Consider the following 20118-nt stretch of genomic DNA (forward strand, 5'->3'; position numbering starts at 1 on the left):
GAACCTGGACACTTCAGGACTCCAAACCATTGCAAATGAATTCCAGGCACATGTACCACTTTGCCAATCGGTCTTGTGTGGGTTCTAGGGAATTGAACCTAAGTCCTTAGCCTTCACAGGCAAACACCTTAACTACGAAGCCATCTCTCTAGCCCTCTATGGATTTTTAACATGACAACCTATATATAGAAATTTCCCTCTGAGGACTGCCTTCATTTTATACCAGAGGATCTGATAGGCTTTTCTAAACACCATTTTCCTTTTAAGATGGTGAATCTTTGCTTGATACCTTCACATATTTTAGAATCACAGTGAAGATGAAACTCATGACATACATGTTAAGATTTACATATTAGGTTAATTGAAATTGTCAGACCCACTCTAGATGTCTGTGGTCCTATTCCATGGCTGTGGACAATATGAGTAGAAAGCAAACTTAGCAACAGCAGTAATCACACTCCAGTTCCTCAGTGTGGGCTGACTGTCAACTTCCTGCTTCTGTGTCTTCCCCGCCATGATGAACTATATCCCCTTGAACTTTAAGGCAAACTAAGCCTTCCTTAAATTGCTTTCAGTCGAGTATTTGGTCACAGTAATTAGATGGAAACTCGTAAAATTTGCACCTACATTTTTAAAGTACTTCCTGATTTTTTCAATGGCCCATTTTTCATGCAAAAGTATATTAAGTCTTCATATATTTTTAGAGCTTTGAAGATTCTCTTTCTACTATGTACTCAAGTTTTATTCCACTATGATTTATAGAACACATACACATTTGTATATGTGGTATATGTGTATATATACATACACATATATATTTATATATATATATATATATATATATATATATATATATATATGAATGTGTGTGTGTGTTGTGCTTGTGCAAACATATGCGTGTTTGTGCACATGATGGCCAGTGGTTGTGGGAAATCCTCTTCAATGAATTCTTTACCTTATTCTTTGTTACAGGGTTTCTGGCTAGACTAGCTAGCTGGTTAGACTTTGAAATTGCCTGTATTTGCCTCTGTATCGCTAGGATTACACGCTTAAACCACCACGCCCTGAATTTTTGTGGATACTAGAAATCCAAACTCCTGTTCTCATCAGGCTCATGTGCAAGTAATTTATGCACTGATTCCCAACCTCCTCTTCCATGTTTAACTTTCCCCCTTTCCAACTTGATTTGGTTGTGTTTGTTGTTGTCGTCTCTTTTGTGTTCTATGACATCTCTTAAAAGTCACTTCACTAAAAATTGCATGTCCTACATCTATTTGGGGGATACTTAACATAATGTTCCCACCTAATTTATTGGTGGTCTTAATTTTGTCTAGCTGTAGTGAACCCTGTTGCATTACACTTGTGATGTTTATGTTTCTGAGAGAGTAGTGTCAGGTTACTGATAAGAGATGGTATGGTTTACAGAACTTTACGTGCAAAATAGTATCCATATTTCAGCAGTGAGATAATGAAAAACTGGGGAAAGGAAGAAAAGGGAATATAGCATCAGATGGAAAGTAGATGAGTTGGAGGAATTTGAGGTAGTACTGTGACAATTTGAGATGTAGAAATGTACCTAATCAAATTTTTATATGTCAAAAGTAAAGATACAAGTGGCAGTGTACTTAGTGAGTGTAAAGCACAGTAGCTAATACTCAATGTACGACAATTGCAAATAGTTATAAAAAATAAAATTAGAAAATAATTGAAATATTGACATATTAGAAATAAGACAAAGTAAAACAGACAAGAACAAAACATATAAAACCAACAAATGACAATAACACTGCTCCTGCCTGCACTCCCTGTTTGTATTTGTTTTCTCAGAACTTCAAAGACAGATTCTCCAATCTGCTCTTGGGAGAAGCTCAGCTGAGAAAAATAATGCTGATTCACAGTTTAGGAGCTGGAGCACAGAAAGGGTGCAGAGCTCTTTTGACCAGAGGTTGGATGCAGAGCTTTGTCTCACGGGTGTTGATCTCCCTGGGCCAGAGGTGGGCCTTGTTTTGGAGACCATGAACTCAGGACCTATTGTCTGACATTAATTCTTGTTTTTACTTGTTACTCATTTTTTTTCTCTTAAAATGTTGCTTGTATAACCTTAAATGATTAGCAAATTATATTCACATTCAAAAGCAGAGGGAACTTTAAATGGAAAGAGAATTGAATAAAAGATTGTTATTCAAAATTGAGGACAAATTTGCTAAAGTCATATTCAATATTTACTTCAGCACTCTATGAAATACTCTGAATTTTCATCAGAGTGACATTACCTCTGATTATTTGAACTTGCAAAATGAACTTCTCATAAAATGCCCAGGAGATTCTTGAATTTCAAAGGTTATATGTAATTCCTATAATTAAGGATATTTTTAGATATTTATCTTCATTTTATAAGTAATAGCTGTACCTGACTTAACTGCTACTCACTGGATTTTAATGACCATAAACAAATCACTCTTTCCCATGTATTATTTTAAGCTATCAAACCACCCTTTACTTTTATAGTATCAAAATTAATTTTAATACCTGAAATCTCACTTTAATAGTATTCTATCTCAACAAAAGACTAAACTAACATATATAATATATAATTAGTAATTAAAATTTAAATTGTTTTCACTGCAATTTATTAAGATTCAGTACCTAGCAATAAAGATCTCCAAAAAAGATGATGATTCTAGTGAATTACAAATATTATAAATTATTATATTAGCATGTATAAATTAAAAATATATTGCTTCTTAGTTATTAAATTATTAAACTATTATTAAATTATTAAAATTGCAACTAAAAATTTCTAGTTTGAATATATAAATTTGCATTTTAACCATATTCTTAATAAAAATCTCTGACCTTTCTTTAATATTCAACTTCTTTCATTTTGTTTACATGTTTTGAACTTTTTCAGTTCAAGTCTTGTTATATATTATAACTAATTAAAAGAAGACATAGTCTACATTTTCTCTGCAGGAATTAAAAGAATAAGTCTCAAATCCTCTACTGAAATGAATTAAAAGGAATGTCTTCTGAAGAGGACATATGAAAGAAATAGGAAGCAGGGTGAAATATGAATAGACCCACTCCTCTGTTTTCCTTCTTTCATCATTATCTGACACCACGGAGGCAGGGTATATAAGAAATGTTATTTATCTAACAATTTCATTTCTATTGGTAACTTTTTTTTGGTTTTTAAAATATTTTATTAGCATACAAACAATTATGTTTCATTATGATATTTTTTAAATAAAAATTGTTTCCCTATCCTACCTTTCCTCTCGTGCTCCGACCTTCTGCCTATCCCCTCTCTCTCTCTCTCTCTCTCTCTCTCTCTCTCTCTCTCTCTCTTTATTAGTTTTCTATTCTGCAAGTACAGGCAGTTTGGTACCATTGCTCCTCCGTGACCTAACCCCATCCCATTGGGCCCTCCTTGTTGATGTATATGGGTCGTGGCATTGTGGAGTTAGCCCACAGTTATTGGTACATAAATGTGCTTGCAAATCATGACCCAACATGTGGCTCTGACATTCTTTCCACCCCCTCTTCTGTAAAATTTCCCTGAGCCATGTTGGGTTCATTTTTGGTCTGCTTCAGTGATGAGGTGTTGGGGGCCTCTGAGGCTCTGGCTCTCTGGTTTGGAAGGAGTTGATTTTTCTCTGTGTTGGTCTCCTTCCCTATTGTGCTGGTATCCGGTTCATCAGGAAAACAGCACCCTTCCTTGTTTAGCCAATTTTAATTAGTTTCAGCTGGGGCCCTTTTGAGGTATAATGGGGTGGCTCTCTCCTTAGGATCTGCATCTATCTGAAACAGAGAAGCAAATTCTCCAACGGAGAGTAAGTTAGCACCAGGACTAATGAGATAACCCTTACTTCTTTTATAGAGAGTTTAGTAGGTGTAGGCTCTCTTGTAGCCCATGATGGATGGTAGCTTGATATTGGAGAATGGGTTTATGTTTGGATATGGTTCTGACTTGTTTCCCAGATCCAGATATGGGTCCCTTACCACTGAGGGGATCAGTTAGCTAAATCAAGAGCAGTTGTTTCCCCACCATGGCTGTGTGCCACTATTGCACTTGTGTGGACATCACAACAGTTTATTTGCTGCTATGTAGGTTGGACCATGAGTTGCTTGGACAGATATTGGTCGTTTCCCCCAGTCGCCCATGTAGCACCTTCTGGCACTAGACTTGCTGACTGTCTGGGGACTGACTCTCTCCTGGCTTCCAGCCATGCTGTTCCATTTTATGTGTCAGCTGCATATGGTGTCTTCAGCAATAGGGTCTTACCACTAACCTTTGGTGGGTCATCAAGTACTCTGACAGAAATCTGTCATTCTTTTAGGAAACCTTGTAGGTTTCTCTGATCAAAAGATCATTGTGGATGATAGCCCCATGCTGGTACTGGGCGTTACAGGTCAGTTCCCACTAAGAAAATGAGGGGAAAGATAACTAATATACAAGAGTTAGAGAGACAAGAGAGAGGACGAGGGAGAGGAAGGGAGGGAAGATGTAGAAGATTTAGGTTAGACTTGATCCTACCCTCTCCAAATTGTTGTGTTTCAGGTGTTTTTGTAAGGGCCTGGTGAAGGTTCAGCCATTTGGTCTGCCTTTTAGGAAGTTGAATTTTATGGTACCAGACCCACATAAAGCAAGATGCACAAGATGACACATGGATCTGTCATTTGTTTGCAGTAGATGGAGGCCCTGGCATTATCTCTCTCTTTCTCTTTTAAATAAATTAAAAAAATAAAAATTGATAATGGCATGATATCTATTACATATGTACCAATAATTAAGTGAATCATCTCTACCCATGTTTCTATCCCTTACCTTCAATTACATTATTCTTGAGACTCTCACTATTAAGTGAAGATGAAAAAGCTGGTACTAATGTCAGCTTATTTTCTTGACAAGAATTCCATATCAGTAAATGAAAGAGTTGACTTTCCAACGCCCAGTGCTTTCTACCCTTCTAATCATGGTCCAGAAGATACAGTTTTTTACTCTTTTTATTGGTGTGGGGGGGAAGATGGGGGTTTCAAAGTAGGCGATCACTCTAACCCAGGCTAACCTGGAAATCATTATGTGGTCTCAGCTGGCCTCAACTTCACAGTGATCCTACAACATCTGCCTCCTTAGGGCTTGGGTAAGAGATGGTGGCCCAGCAGAAAGAGAGACAAAAGGAGAGAGAATAAGAGCACCATATCCTCTTGACACTGCAAAAGAACTCCAGACTCATGTGCCACTTTGTGAATCTGGCTTTACATGGGTGCTATGGATTCAAACTGAGGTTTCTAGGCATTGAGGGAAAGTGCTGTAACTGCTGAGCCATATCTCCAGCCTTGTCTTTCCATTCTAAGCCATTTATTCTACAGCACTAGCATTGTACCACTCCTACCATAAACAGTAGTGTTTTAGAACAGTTATTGCAGGATATTACAAAGCAAACTGGAAAACATGAGTTTCCCTGAGACAATAATTCTCAATAATAACAAACTCAATCAAATATATAGAAATGCTATATTTAATGAGAGGTTAAAATTGAGGTGGTAATGTTGAAAGTTAACTACCATTTCATTGAATCATAACCCATTCTGTGTATATAAAACAAGTTGAAAAGAAAATTGCACCTCTGGAGGCTCCCAGTATTCTATTGAACAGACCTCACAATCAGTGGGCTAGTCAGAAGGATGCTGTCTTCTTGCTCATTTCAATATAAAAGGAGCAAGGATGATAGAAAATCAAGAAAAGATTAATGCTAATATAGACTTGTTGACAAGTGACAGAAACCAGATGAAGCAAATAGACTTGCTGTGCACACATAAGTTTGCATGTGTAAGTGAGGAGTGTGTCTGTTGTGTGCACACACTTGCGTGCAAACACACACACACACAAATATAAGTGCACATAGTAGCAAAACAAATCGCATAATAGGTATTTTGCAACTTAAAAACAAGAAGTTCTCACTCATCCTATGCCTCTATGCCTTTCTTTTCAACTTGTCTAATATCTGCTTTTGGTATTTTCTTCCTTTGCAGTTCAAATCAGTCAGGTTCTTTGTTTTTTTTTTTTTTTTTGTTTTGTTTTGTTTTTTTACTTTTCCACCCCAGTCTTTCACATTGTAGGTGGATCATGGAAACTTCATAGCTTTAACGTTTGTATAGTTTGTATATTTTATGATTGCTTGCTTCACCAAATTGATTCTAAACTAAGAGGAAAGGACTATGAGTTTGAACTCTTATTAATGGTAACACAGTGCCATACTCCATAGATACAGGAGTGAGCAGTGTTCTCCTAACATTAGATTCCTTCAGGAAAGCTGACACATTGACCTCCAGTTCTGTAATCTAAATGCAATTGGTATCCACTTCAATGAAATACTGAAACAGCAAAGTCAGGATCTGTAGTTCTGAAAAAAAAAAAAAAAACCTGAGACTATAATATTTTAGAAGTTAGTAAATTAATATGATGCCTTTCAACTAGCACACCAGGGGAGAGAATGTTCTGTTGAGTATTAAGTGACAATAAAAAAAAATCATTTAGTATTGCTCTGCCTGTTATCATCACTGTCTACAGGGAATTCTACATAAGGCCAGTGACAAATGTTCTCTGCAGGAATGAGCTTTTCCCAACTCCACACTCCTTGCTGTGCAATTGACTGTAGTTACTTACCTAAAGTGGTAGAATGCTGTTATGATGGTAAGGCAGAAAGACAAAAGGAAAATCTTCTTTTTTCTACTTAGTTTCTACTAATATGTCAGTATGGAATATTGGACCTGAAGTATAGAAGTTATAGTAAATAATTACCAGACAGAGAAACTTTATAATAGATGGTATTTCCCTATGGTTTTCAATATTATAGAGTTTCATTTAGTAAAAGCTGAAGTAGTTAATTCAAGTTGTGAGAGTGTCTAACAAATTCAGTGTCACTTGGCTAATGGTAAATCATAGTCGCTATTTGGTAATTTAAATCTAAAACTATCATTACCTAGGTAAAGAATAGTGCTTCACAAAGCAAACTCTTAAACAGGTCAGAACCCTAATGTGAATCCATTTATTTTACCTAGCAGGGGGTGGAAAGGAGAAATGTGACATTAAAAAGCTTTCTGAAAGCAAGATGCAAATTGTAACCATTTCATGAAATTGAAGCCTAAGACCTATTGTTATAACACCCTGGAATTTTCTACAGCTTTGGAAATCTAAGTACTTAAAATCTACCTAATAAAAATATAGGTTAATTGGAAGTTTCATATATACAAAAAAAGTCAACTATTATAATGATTGTGTCCCAAACAAGTAAAGGTAATAAATGGAATTCAAATTTAATGTAGCATTTAAGCTTCTGAACTCTTTAGCTACCTATTTTCATTATAAATCTATAAAACTTTCAACTTTTAAAATCTAATGCCTTTGCAAAATTACATAGAATCTCTGTTTATTACATGCCATTAGTTTCTGGATCCAATTCTGAATATATTCACAGGAAAAATTAGGTTGTTAAATTCAAATAAAAGTAATGTATTCTTGATTAAGGAAAGAAACAGCCCTAAGATATCTCTAAGTTGACCTGGACTAAAACTCTTAAATTCTTGAACTCGGTTGTCTGTGGTTTTAGAAAACATTCTGCTCATATGCTGAGGCATGTGTTGGATTTACTAAGAGATACAGGGTGACCTCTGCCACTTATAGCTCCTATTTCCACGTAAAATCAGTAATGTATACCTACTGTAAAAATGCAAAGCCCCAGTAAAAACACAGTTCTCAGTAAATTCAGCAAGTAGAGTTTCTGTGTTCTAACCTGCTATACAAAATAATTTCAGAAGGTACTGAGTTTCTAAACTCTGGTTAGAAAATTCACTGACAAATATAAGCAAGCTAATTAGAATTGACTTTTAATTTCAGGTTTCTTTCACAAGGTACAATGTTAAAAGATACTGTATTCATCATGGTATATTCTTTAAATACTATGTTTCATTCTCAGAATTTCAGTGATGTTTTTCAGGAAATTTGAGTGACTATCAAGTTGCTGGAAATGGAATGGTTGTTACTGGCAACCAAGGACCATCCAGTTTTAAAGAGGTCTACTCAATGTCCAATTTGCCAACAAAGATGGGCTTCATGCTGCAAATGTCCTTCATATGCATTTCTGTGAATCACCCAATTGTTTGTGTACTTAGTTGAAATAAACATGGCCTTTTGAAAAACCTGTAAATTTTAGTTAAAATACAAAGGTTGTCTAGGTGGGAGGTGGGTGCATTCCATCAGAAACCCACTTTCCATATTTTAACTGTATAGTTTTCAGCTCAGATGTACTGATTGTTTGACTAACTGTCACCTTGTAGCATCTAAGAAGTGTTCCCTAAAAATACATCACTATGTATACACTCTTGTCAGGCAATAGGTCTTGAGATAGGAAGGGGTTAAACACAAAACATGAATTATGTGTATATATTTCCAGTTTAGAAATTAAAGTGTAAGGATATTCCAGAAAGACCTTAGCATTTATTGATTTAGCATTATGTGATATTCTACACTACGAATTAATTTCTATTATCACTCCATTAGTAAAGAAATACATGCAAGTAACTTTTTCTTTGACCATATATTATGTTTAAAGGAACATTTTACATAAAATTCTATTATTTTAAACACACTGGTGTCATCCTCTTTCAACAAGGATAAAAATGGAATATTTCTCAGATTCTGTAAAACTCTTCCTTCTTTCCAGGATCTCAGTTCATATTCCATTCAAAGACAGCTTCCAAAGGAGCAGGTGATAGACCTCTGGCTCACACCATTCCAGTATAAGTAACACAGGCTTTAAGCAGGTATTACAGTTTGGTTGACTGGTTACCCACTGTGGCCTGAGTTTTCTAAGGACTGTGATGAAGTGCATATTGAATAAGCAAATGCAGTGGCAAGCAATGCTATCTTGTATACAAGCATGATAACCAGTATGCTACTTACCACTAAGGTTGACAAACTAAACAATTACCCAGAAATTTTAAAGTTGGGTTGCATACTGAGATTCACCAGACATAGTATTTTGAGGCAAAATAAACTTAATTTTGTTTCTTTGTTTTTTAATTAGTTCTGTACTCTGAATACAATCAAGTTCTTACCATTGTTAGGCTCACCAATGTCCTACCCCCTCCCCCTGGGCCCTGCTTGTTGAGGTATATGGGTTATGCATAATGGAGTTAGTCCACATTTATGGGTAGGAGAAATGTCTCTGCATATCATGACCCAGCCTGTGGCTATGACATTCTTTCCACCCCTCTTCTGCAAAATTTCCCTGAGCCATGTTGGGTTCATTTTGGGTCTGCTTCAGTGATGAGGTGTTGGGAGCCTCTGTGTCTCTGGATATCTGATTTGGTAGGAGTTGATTGTTCTCTATGTTGATCTCCTTTACCCTTGTGCTAGTACCCAGTTCACCAAGAAAGCAGCACCCTTGCTTGTTTTGCCAATTATTCTTAGTTTCAGCTGGGGCCCTTTTGAGGTATGATTTGGTGGTTCTCTCCTTAGGATCTGCATCTATCTGAGAAAGAGAAGCAGATTCTCCAACAGAGAGTGAAGTTAGCACCAGACAAATAGGATAACCTTTATTTTTTATAAATAATTTAATAGGTGTAGGCCCCATTGTAGCCCATGATTGGTGGTAGCTTGATAATGGAGAGTGGGCTCATGTTTGGATATGGTTCTGACTTGTTTCCCAGATCCATCTATGGGTCACATTCCACTGAGCAGATCAGTTAGCCAAATCAAGAGCAGTTTGTTTCCCATCATGGCTGTGCACCACTATTGCACTTATGTGAACATCACAACAGGTTATTTTCTGCTAAGTAGGTTAGACCATGAATTGCTTGGACAGATATTGGTCATTTTCCCCCAGTTGCCCATGTAGCACCTTCTGGCATTAGACATGCTAACTGTGTGGGAACTGACTCTCTTCCAGCTTCCAGCCATATCATTCCATTTTATGTGTCAACAGCATATGTTGTCTTCCGCAGTAGGGTCTTTACCACTAACCTTTGGTGGTTCATCAAGTACTCTGACAGAAATCTGTCTTTATTTTAGAAAACCTTGTAGATCTCTCTGATCAATCCTAAAAGGCAGGCCAAATGGTTGAACCTTCACCAGGCCTTTAGTGGGAACACCTGAGTCACAAGGCACTGGAAAGCGTATGATGAAGACTGACTTTCATCTTCTACAGCCCCCCCCCCTCTCTCTGTTTCTTCTCTCTAACTCTTTTATATTAGTTATCTTTTTCTTCCTTTTCTTAGTGGGCACTGACCTATAACTCCCAGCAGCAGCAGGTGGCTATCATCCACAATTTTGTTTCTCTTTGATAGTCCTGATATGATTAATCCTTTACCTGACTTAAATAGTCTAGAGCTTAAATTAGTTCAATGTATTATTGTTGTCTATTGTCAAGCTGTAGCCACAATATTACCAGTCTAACACATGTTCACAGAAGGAATCAGATGTTGGGCTGGAGAGATGGCTTAGCAGTTAAGGTGCTTGCCTGAGAAGCCTAAGTACCCAGGTTCAATTTCCCAGTACTCATATGAGCCAGATGCACAAGGTGATACATGTATCTGAAATTTGCTTGCAGTGGCTAGAGAACTTGGTGCACCTATTCCTTCTATCTTTCTGCCTCTATGTCTCAAAATAAGTAAATAAATAAAATATTTAATAAATAAATTAGATGTTGGGCTGCATCAATAGTTAAAGCATTTGTCTACAAAGCCTAAGAACCCAGGTATGATTCCCTAGTATACCCACATAAAGCCTGATGCACAAGGTGGTATATGCATCATTTGCAGCATCTAGAGGCTCTGGCACACCCACTATCTCATATATATATATATATATATATATATATATATATATATATATATATACATATGTGTGTATAGATAGATGTAGATATATAGATATAGATGCATAGAGATATAGACATATCTGTCTCTTAATCTCTCTCAAATAAATAAATAATAAAAATATTTTAAAAGAAATTAGATGTTGAGCCAGCTATAGTGGTACACACCTTTAATCCCAGCACTTGGGAGGCAATGGTATGAGGATCACCAAGAGTTCGTGGCCACCTTGAGACAACACAGTGAATTCTAGGTCAGCCTGGGTTAAAGCAAAAACCTACCTCATAAAACAAAGCAAAAGTACTGAAGGTACTCAAAACACACCAAAGAATAAATCAAGAATCTGCTGAGAACTCAAAACAAAAATAGAATTAAAGCACACCAACCCAGACTCAGGGGAGTTTGTGAAAGTAGGTGTGTAAAGAATTTAAGAGCCACATTGTGGTAAGGATTATCCAGACACAGTCTTCCCCCACAATGACAGACTTCAGGTCTTGCAAATCATAACCTATATCTACATGGTGAATACCAGCAATTCCACTAAGGGGGTCCCTCAGCGGAGTGGTGGCAGGAAGGGTGGAAATGATGGCATCACTATATGATGTGTCTATACAAAGTTTCTACTTAATTAAAAAAAAAAAAGAAATTAAATGTTAATGTGAATTTGAGTTATTTCTCTGTGACTATAACTTGAAAAAAACCTGTTTCTCATCAAAGCCTAGTTCTTTGTCACTGCTCAGGTGGACAGTTGGTATCTTTATGTTGTGGAATTGGAATGTGTTTGCAGTGGCTAAAGGCCTTGGTGCACCTATTCCTTCTATTTATCTCCCTCTCTTTCTCTCTCTCTTCCTTGTAAGAACTACAAGGAATTGGGAGAGATGGTCTTGAAAAATCTGTCAGTTCTTAAATCCTTTATTTCTCTGCTCCTCTTGGAGGAATTTTAACTCTTAAAACTACTTCCATTTCACTTCCTGCCTTCATAAATGAGAGGGTTTTCCATTCCCAGTGATAAAGTGAGTCTGCATAGGAACTTTTATTTATTACATGAGAGTAAATGGAGAATGAATGAATGAATGAATGAATGAATGAATGTAGATAGATAGATAGATAGATAGATAGATAGATAGATAGATAGATAGATAGATAGATATAGATAGATATACATATTCATTCAAATAAGGAAACCAAATGCAGTTGCAGTATAAATAGAAATCAGAATGCATGTATTCAACATTTACCCATATTTCCTGTTCACCAATCATCTATATTTCAATATTTAAAGGATAGTAATATTTTTATTAATAACCTACAGTAGCTCATCTTTAATTTGTGAGGAGTTACTTGCAGTTACCAGGGTTTTCAGCATATTAAAGTCCTTCCCCTCCTTAGTAGAGGTTTATGGGGCTCTTATGTTGAAGCATTCTTAAGCATTAGTTAGTGCATCACTACAGATAGACTCAGCTAAATATTTCGAAATCTTTAAATGATCATATGCTGATAACAGAAGCAGAATGCATTCTATGTCTCCAAAGATTTTGGAAAATAAATCCCCTATGTCATATTTTCCAGTCTCAACTGCTGGCATTTCTTGTACTCATATGAATTTATGTATCTTTCTGTATTCTGTGATTTTTTTTTCCTTACTATCAATTGTTGTATGGTTAGACAACTCTTAACACCAAGAAATTAATTGATCACACATGTGAGTACCTTTTGATTTTGTTATTCTCATTTCTTATTCAGTGCAAAAAGTTTCCTCATTTCCAATTGCAAAGCTCTAGTTATCAAAATCCTATAGGACTGGCATAAAAATAATATAATCATATATATATATATGTATATGTATGTATGTGTATGTATATGTGTGTATGTATATATACATATACATATACATATACATATACATATACATATACATATACATATACATATATATATATATATATATATATATATATGCATTATAGCAGAAAACACAGAAATAAGCCCAAACCCAAGCTCACTGTCTGGAAAGTTTTGACATGAACATGAAAATTACAGAATGAGATATGAGGATAATCTCCTATGTATTTTGTTAGGAAAATGCTGTCTACATGCATGAAAAAGTTAGTATACACTTATTTGGAGCAATATGTGAATGATTGATTGGAATTATTTAGTCATTTTATTTAGGACCAACAGCATAAACTCTTTGGAGAAATAGGGATAAATCTGGACTTTGGCCTTGAGAATATTTTTTTTTCTTGTTTGTTTTAGTATCATACTAAAGCTAAGATAAATAAATACACAAAGGAAAATGAAACAAGGGAAACTGGAGTTTTCTTTAACATTTAGATATTCCTTGGTAAATTTTCACCTTTGATTTACATAGGAATTTTAGAATCAATTTTTCAACTAGAGGCTGGAAGTCCAACAGCTAGGCTATTTTCTTGTGAGCTCTCATGCCTCGCCTTGCACACTGCCATCTGCTCACTGCATCCCACATAATCCTCCCTCTGAAAAGATCTCATTTCCTTGTACCTCCTTGGGAATATCAGTGTAATAGTAGTTTATCATCATCATCATATTTTAGAAATATCTGCTTCTGCTTTACAGAAATATAAGGTGTTTCTTTGTATCCATATTTATACATATTTTAGGCCCAGCAATGCTGCAAAACTATTGTCTAAATTGTGAACTTCAAAGTGTATTTTATTTCAAATTGTCTGCCTAATAACATTTGAATGTAATGAGCAGATTGTTTCTTCCATTTATGTATTAAATAATTGTCTGGACTTAGTTACTGTTTGGGTAAGTATTCTGAATTCAACTTAATGATTTTGGTCGAAGGAAAAAAAAACAGAATCTTATGTTAAATGTATGTGTGTGTTCTTATATTATTTGCTGCTAATATAAAATAGTTGAAGTTTTATTATCTTCCTATTATATCATTTGCAAAATATTTCATTAATAATTCTTGCTAGTGATGTTTTAGATATATCTCTAATCACAAGCATATAGCTAGATTTGTTTTAATCTACTCTTACCTATACAACAAACTCTATCATTGTAATTTATATTATTTTATTTATTGATAAGTTCATTTTGGTTTTGGTCTTATTTTGTACATTTTAACTTTTCATCACTCATGTGTTTTATCTTAAAATGCATTTTATCTTCAGGTGATCTGTTTATTTTCCCTACATTTGAAAGAACAGGATCACTCCTGTAGGTTTAATGCTCTCCTAAGAACTTTGAAAGCATCCATCTAATCATACACACATCAGCATTAAATTTATACACTTAATTTCTTCCCAAATAATTGGCTGACCCTTTACTACATTCTGTTACATGTTATTTTTATTAATTTATTATTTTTCTGGGATTTATGAGGTTGTTGCTTCTTTTTTAAATCTTTATTGTTATTATATTAACAACATATTTTATATTTTAATGAACCATCAATATAGCACAGTGAAACTGCCCAGACTATCTTTTAGTCATCTCAATCCTCAAGTAAAGATTATGTCAAGGTTTTGTTTTCTCAGTATTACAAAGGCTTTATTTTTCTTTTGTCCATGAAATATAACAATTAGATAGCTGTACTATCTTTGTAAGCTGTAGATTTTCCATTATTTTTGCTTTTATTTGCCTAATAGGGAAAATGTCTTCTTGATCATTCTTTCAAATACAATTTTTGTAGGACAGCCATATGTATGCCACAGGACCTGAAGTCACAATGACCACCTTCATTCCTCAAATCACATGATAGTAACCTTTTAACTAATAAGAAACCTATTTTGTTTTCATATGAATTACATGTAAACTTCTCCTATGATAGATATGTTCTTTGGAGATTCCTTCTATAAATTCAACATAATTTCCTAAGTAGAATATATATATATAATTCATACATTATCTATAAAACACCTTTAAGACCTCAGCTGTAACATAAATGAAAATAAGATTGGCAGAACTTTACTCATAATAATTACAACTTAGAACTACTTGCAATTACATTTTTAGTTTAAGTTATTGATAGTGTGTTTGTTATTTTAATGTATTTTATATTTTGTTTTATTAACTCTGTTAGTAAATATACAGGCCTAAAACACTGCCAGGGAGGAATGGGGTTATAAATTTCACCATCAATTTTCTTCTAAGATCCATGAAGTTTGGATTTAGGTTTTGCTCAAAGATAATTGTCATTATGGAGTCTTTTGATGGTATTTTCCTTTGGGGGGGGAGGGGTAAGGTGCTATCCTTAAAGAGACCTCTGATTTTGTGTCTGACCCCAGAGCTCCTCAGGTCTCAAGTAAGCAGTCTGAAGTCAGAAGCTCCCTTGTTCAAGAGGCCCAGTGTATTTTCTAATGTCTTATCAGATGACATTTGCAAACAAACTCCAGATGCATGTGCCCCCTTGTGCATCTGGCTTATGTAGGTCCTGGGGAATCAAACTGAGATACTTTGGCTTTGCAAAGACCATAACTGCTAAGCCATCTCTTCAGCCCTTAAGATTTTTTTCAAGGTTGCAATGCACTAAATTCCAAATAAAATATTGATTATTTTTTCACAGAGAACACTACTTCTAGAATATAAATATAATGTTCTATGCATTTAATACAATAAATCTAATACAAATTTGGATCTCAAAAGATTTTGAAATAGTTATCTGAGTGTCCCATATGAAGTTAGTACAAATAAAATGACTAAAGTCACCCATAGGTTGTCTTTAAAAAGATACATTTAATATTGTCATTTTTGAATCTATTTTCATTGAAAGAATAGAAATATAATAGTGACTTAATGGTTTATAAATACCCTCATATCAAAGGTCAAATTTGCATGTTATATATTAGAAGTCAAAAGAAACTATACCAGCATTAAATAATTGATCATCATATTAGTTAATAAGTATAAAAACCTGCATAATTATATGTAAATTTTATTTTACCTCCTATAGATTTTCTAAGTCACGATTGTTAGTTGTTATATTTGATAATCTTGGTAAAATGATTGAATTTTTTTAAATTAAGTAAACTGAAGAAATTGTCATGTATTTAACATTTTCTGTCTGAAGCATTTGAGCTAGATAAATCTTCCAAGATAATCATGAATTGAAAAGCAGTATCAGAGTTTTTCTGAATTTATATCACTTTTCAGTGACATAGTTAATGCATTGTAACAACTAATACTTAGAATATGCTGTCAGATTTCTTTGTGTCTTGTGAAATATACTTACAGAAGCATTACATGGCTTTACTAAAATATCTTTTATGTATGAGTTTGAAGTCTTGTACAGGTCCGATGGAAAATGTAAATTTTAGGCTTACATGGATTAAGGAGAAAAACTCACGTGTTCAGAAGCCCAGAGTCATCACTTTGCTTCTCTTGTTAATAAGAGCATATTTTCTGTGTGTATTGCCATGCTTTACAATTGCACTGGACACAGTGTGCTCTATCACTTTTTAAAGTCCTTTGCTTCTCTGACTATAAATGTATTCCATTTACATAGAACTTATCTTTCTGTTTTTTTTCTAAATATTTTTTTAGTTAATTAAGAGAAAACGAGGAAGTAAAAAGAGAGATAGATAGATAGATAGAGAGAGAGAGAGAGAGAGAGAGAGAGACTGAGAGAGTTTATGTGGAGACTGGGGAACTGAACCTGGTCTTTGCAAGAAAGCATCACTCACTGCTATGCCAACTCTTCAGCCACATTATTTTAATTTTTTAATTGGAAATGTAATATATGGACATTTTGTATGTTCATCATATTCCTTCATATATGTTCTCCAGGTCTTAGCATTTTATCTACTTATTTATTTTGGTTTATCTGTTATAAAAAATATTATTTATTTATTTTCAAAGAAAGAAAGAAAGAGAAAAATGGCTATGTCAGGGCCTCTAACCACTGCAAATGAAGTCCAGACACATGTCATTTTGTGCATCGGGTTTATGTGTGTTATGGGGAATTAAACCTGGGTCCTTAAACTTAGCAGGCAAGTGCCTAAACTGCTAAGCCATTTCCTCCAGACCTTTTTTTTCTTTTCCTTTTCCTTCCTTCTTTCTTTCTTTCTTTCTTTCTTTCTTTCTTTCTTTCTTTCTTTCTTTCTTTCGTTCATTCTTTCTTTCTTTCTGTCTTTTTCTTTCTTTATTTATTTTGGTTTATCAAGGAAGGGTCTCACTCTAGTACAGGCTGACCTGGGATTTATTATGAATTATCAGGCTGGTCTCAAACACATAGTGATCCTCCTACCTCTATAATCTGAGTGCTGAGCTAAAAGGCATGTACCATCACATCCGGCTCATCATTTGTTTATAAAAGAAAACAGTATAGATCATAATTTTCCCACACAAACACTGTTAGGTTCCCCATTATGTACTGGAAATAATATCAGTTGTTTTGAAGTATGAAATGATGCAGGCTTTGTCCAGATTTCCTTGTTTTGTTTTGTTTTGTTTACTCTTCCATTGCCTATCCTGGAATCTATGCTTTTATGTTTTAAACTTCTTATATTCCCTTGCCAAACCCACATTTGTTTTGAAATTAGAATCTTATTGTACGGAAAGAATTTTTCTCTAAAACATATTTTAGCCTTAAAATAAGTTTAATTAAATCCCTTTTATAATAAAATTGAGAATAATGGCTCAACAAAGATAACTATTCCTAATCCCTAGAGTTCATATATGTGTTAGTTGATATGGAGAAGGGACTGGGGAGCTAATTAAGGTAGTGATTCTTCCTGAGGGGGAAGATTTATTTGGATTCTCTATGTGGATTGAATGTAATTTCACATTTCCTTGTGCAAGGAGACAAAGGCACAAGATTGTGAATCACATGATGGAAGAATAACTAGATAAGAACATTAGCTGTGAAAATAGACAGAGAAAAGGTGATGAATTTTGGCAGTCCTAACCAACTTGAAAACACAGGAAAGTGTTCTTCCTCCAACAGAAAGAAATGCAACTGAACCACCATCTAGAATTATTCCAGTGAACATTTGTCAGAATTCTGACCTACAAAGTTATCCAGTGAAAACATGTTGCCTGAAGCCACTAAGCTTGTGGAGATTTGCTACAGCAGCAAGAAGAAATTAATTCAGTGTTCTTGATGTTGTTAAATCATCTTTGCACAATGGCTGAGGGGCATTTAGTGCATATGTAGTGGACATGCTAACTGGACAGAATGGTAGCAACTTACTGAAGATTCTATAATGTAATACCTAAATAAGAACTGCAAACCATACAATGCAAACACCTCTATTAGTGCTTGGGGAAATATTGAAGTGGAAAAATATGTCAATCAGCACCCAATAAAATATAAGAAAAGACAGAAGGAAAGTAGCTTCAATATGTTCCAGAGAAGAATATAGAGAAAAATATATGCTAGGTGTTGCAGTGTGTGTGCCAGGATGTGATTAACATACGCAATGAGCTATTGACCAAAAAGACCTACGGGGTTTCTCAAAACAAGACAGACTTCTGTCAGAACACTTTATTACCTACCAGAGGTTAATGTTGGTGAACCTAATATCAGCACAAGGGTGAAGGAGATAGACACTGCGGACTCTCAACACCTTCCAAAGCAGAGATCCAGAGGTTCCTAAGAGCCCATCACTGAAATAGACTTAAAATGAACTCAACATGGCTTAGGGGATTTCGCAGATGAGGGGGGGCAGAAAGATTGTTAGAACCACAAGTATGGGCATTATTCACTGAGACTTTGCCTCTTCCCCATAACTAAAGGCTGCCCCAAAATTTCACAATCACCACAATCCTGATGGGGATCTAGTATCATCTTTCTGCATATGATAATCCAGTTTGTCCAACACCCGTTTGTTGAATATACTGTGTTTTTTTTTCCCAATGTAGTTACTTGACATATAGTCTGGATCCTCAATTCGGTTTCATTGGTCTATATTCTTGTTTTTATGCCAGTATCATGCTATTTTTTTTGTTATTATGGCTTTGTAATATAGCTTTAGATCAGGTATGCTGATGTCTCAAGAGGTATTTCTTTTGCTGAGGATACACTTAAATATCTGATGCCTGCTGCCAGTCCATATGAAGTTTGAGATAATTTTTTTTTTCTTTGAAAAACGATCCTGTGGTTTTTATTGGTATTGCATTAAATATGTATATTGCTTTTGGTAGGATTGCCATTTTTACAATGTTAATTCTGCCTGTCTAGGTCATGGGAGATCTTTTTGCCTCAAATCCTTCTCAATTTCTTTCTTGGGTGTTTTTATATTTTTATTATATATTTCTTTCACATCCTTGATTAGTGTTATTCCAAGGGATTTTTGTTGTTGTTACTATTAAAAATAGAACCATTTCCCTAATTTCTTTCTTTGCATCTTTGTCCTTCACATATAGAAAGGCTACTGATTTTTATGTGTTGATTTTGTATCCTGCTAATTTGTGAAAGGAATTAATCACCTTTAAGAGTTTTGAAGTGGAGGCTTTCATGTCAGTTAAGTTAAGGATCATGTTATCTGCAAATAGGGAAAAATTCACTTCTTCCTTTTCTATTTGTATCTCTTTTATTTCTTTCTCCTTTCTTATTGTTTAGGCTAGAACTTCTAATATTTTATTGAAAAGCAGAGGTGAGAGTGGGCACCCCTGTCATGTTCCTGATATCATTGGGAATTCCTTGAGTCTTTCCCCATAGGTATTATTTGGGCTTTGGGTGCTTTATATATAGCCTTTATTATTTTGAGATATAAACTATAGAGCCTATTCTCTCCAATGTTTGATCATGAAGTGATGCTGTATTTTGTTGAAGGCCTTTTCTACATCTATTGAAATGATCATTTTTTGTGATTAAACTTATTTATGTGGTGTGTTACATTGGCAGATCTCCATATTTTGAAACAACCCAGTGTTCCTGGGATAAAGCCCACTTGACCAAGGTGGTTAATACTTTTGAAATGTTGTTGAATTTGGTTTGCGAGGATTTTGTTCAGGATCTTTGTATCTACGTTCATCAGGGATACAGGCCTATAGTTTTCTTTACTTGTTGTATCTCTGTCTCGTTTTGGTATCAGGGTTATACTAACTTCATAAAAGGAGTTGAGGAATTTTGCCTTTCCACAGATTATATGAAAAATTTGAAAAAAAAAATTCAGTTCTTCCATGAAATTTTGATAGAATTCAGCTGAGAAGCCATCTGGTCCTCGACTCTTCTTTTTGGGGAGGTTTTTGATTACCTTTTCAATTTTAATGGGTGTGATATGTAGTATAAAATAGAAAGAGAGAAAA

At 34.8% G+C, this 20118-nt stretch overlaps 1 protein-coding gene across 1 annotated transcript in view; it reads left to right on the forward strand.

The window, feature by feature from the left end:
- Positions 1 to 20118, forward strand: part of Lrp1b (LDL receptor related protein 1B) — a 2087209-nt gene that overhangs the window by 202860 nt on the left and 1864231 nt on the right. The window lies entirely within an intron of this gene.

This window comes from Jaculus jaculus, chromosome 4 (assembly GCF_020740685.1).
Source record: "Jaculus jaculus isolate mJacJac1 chromosome 4, mJacJac1.mat.Y.cur, whole genome shotgun sequence".
Lineage (NCBI taxonomy): Eukaryota > Metazoa > Chordata > Mammalia > Rodentia > Dipodidae > Jaculus > Jaculus jaculus.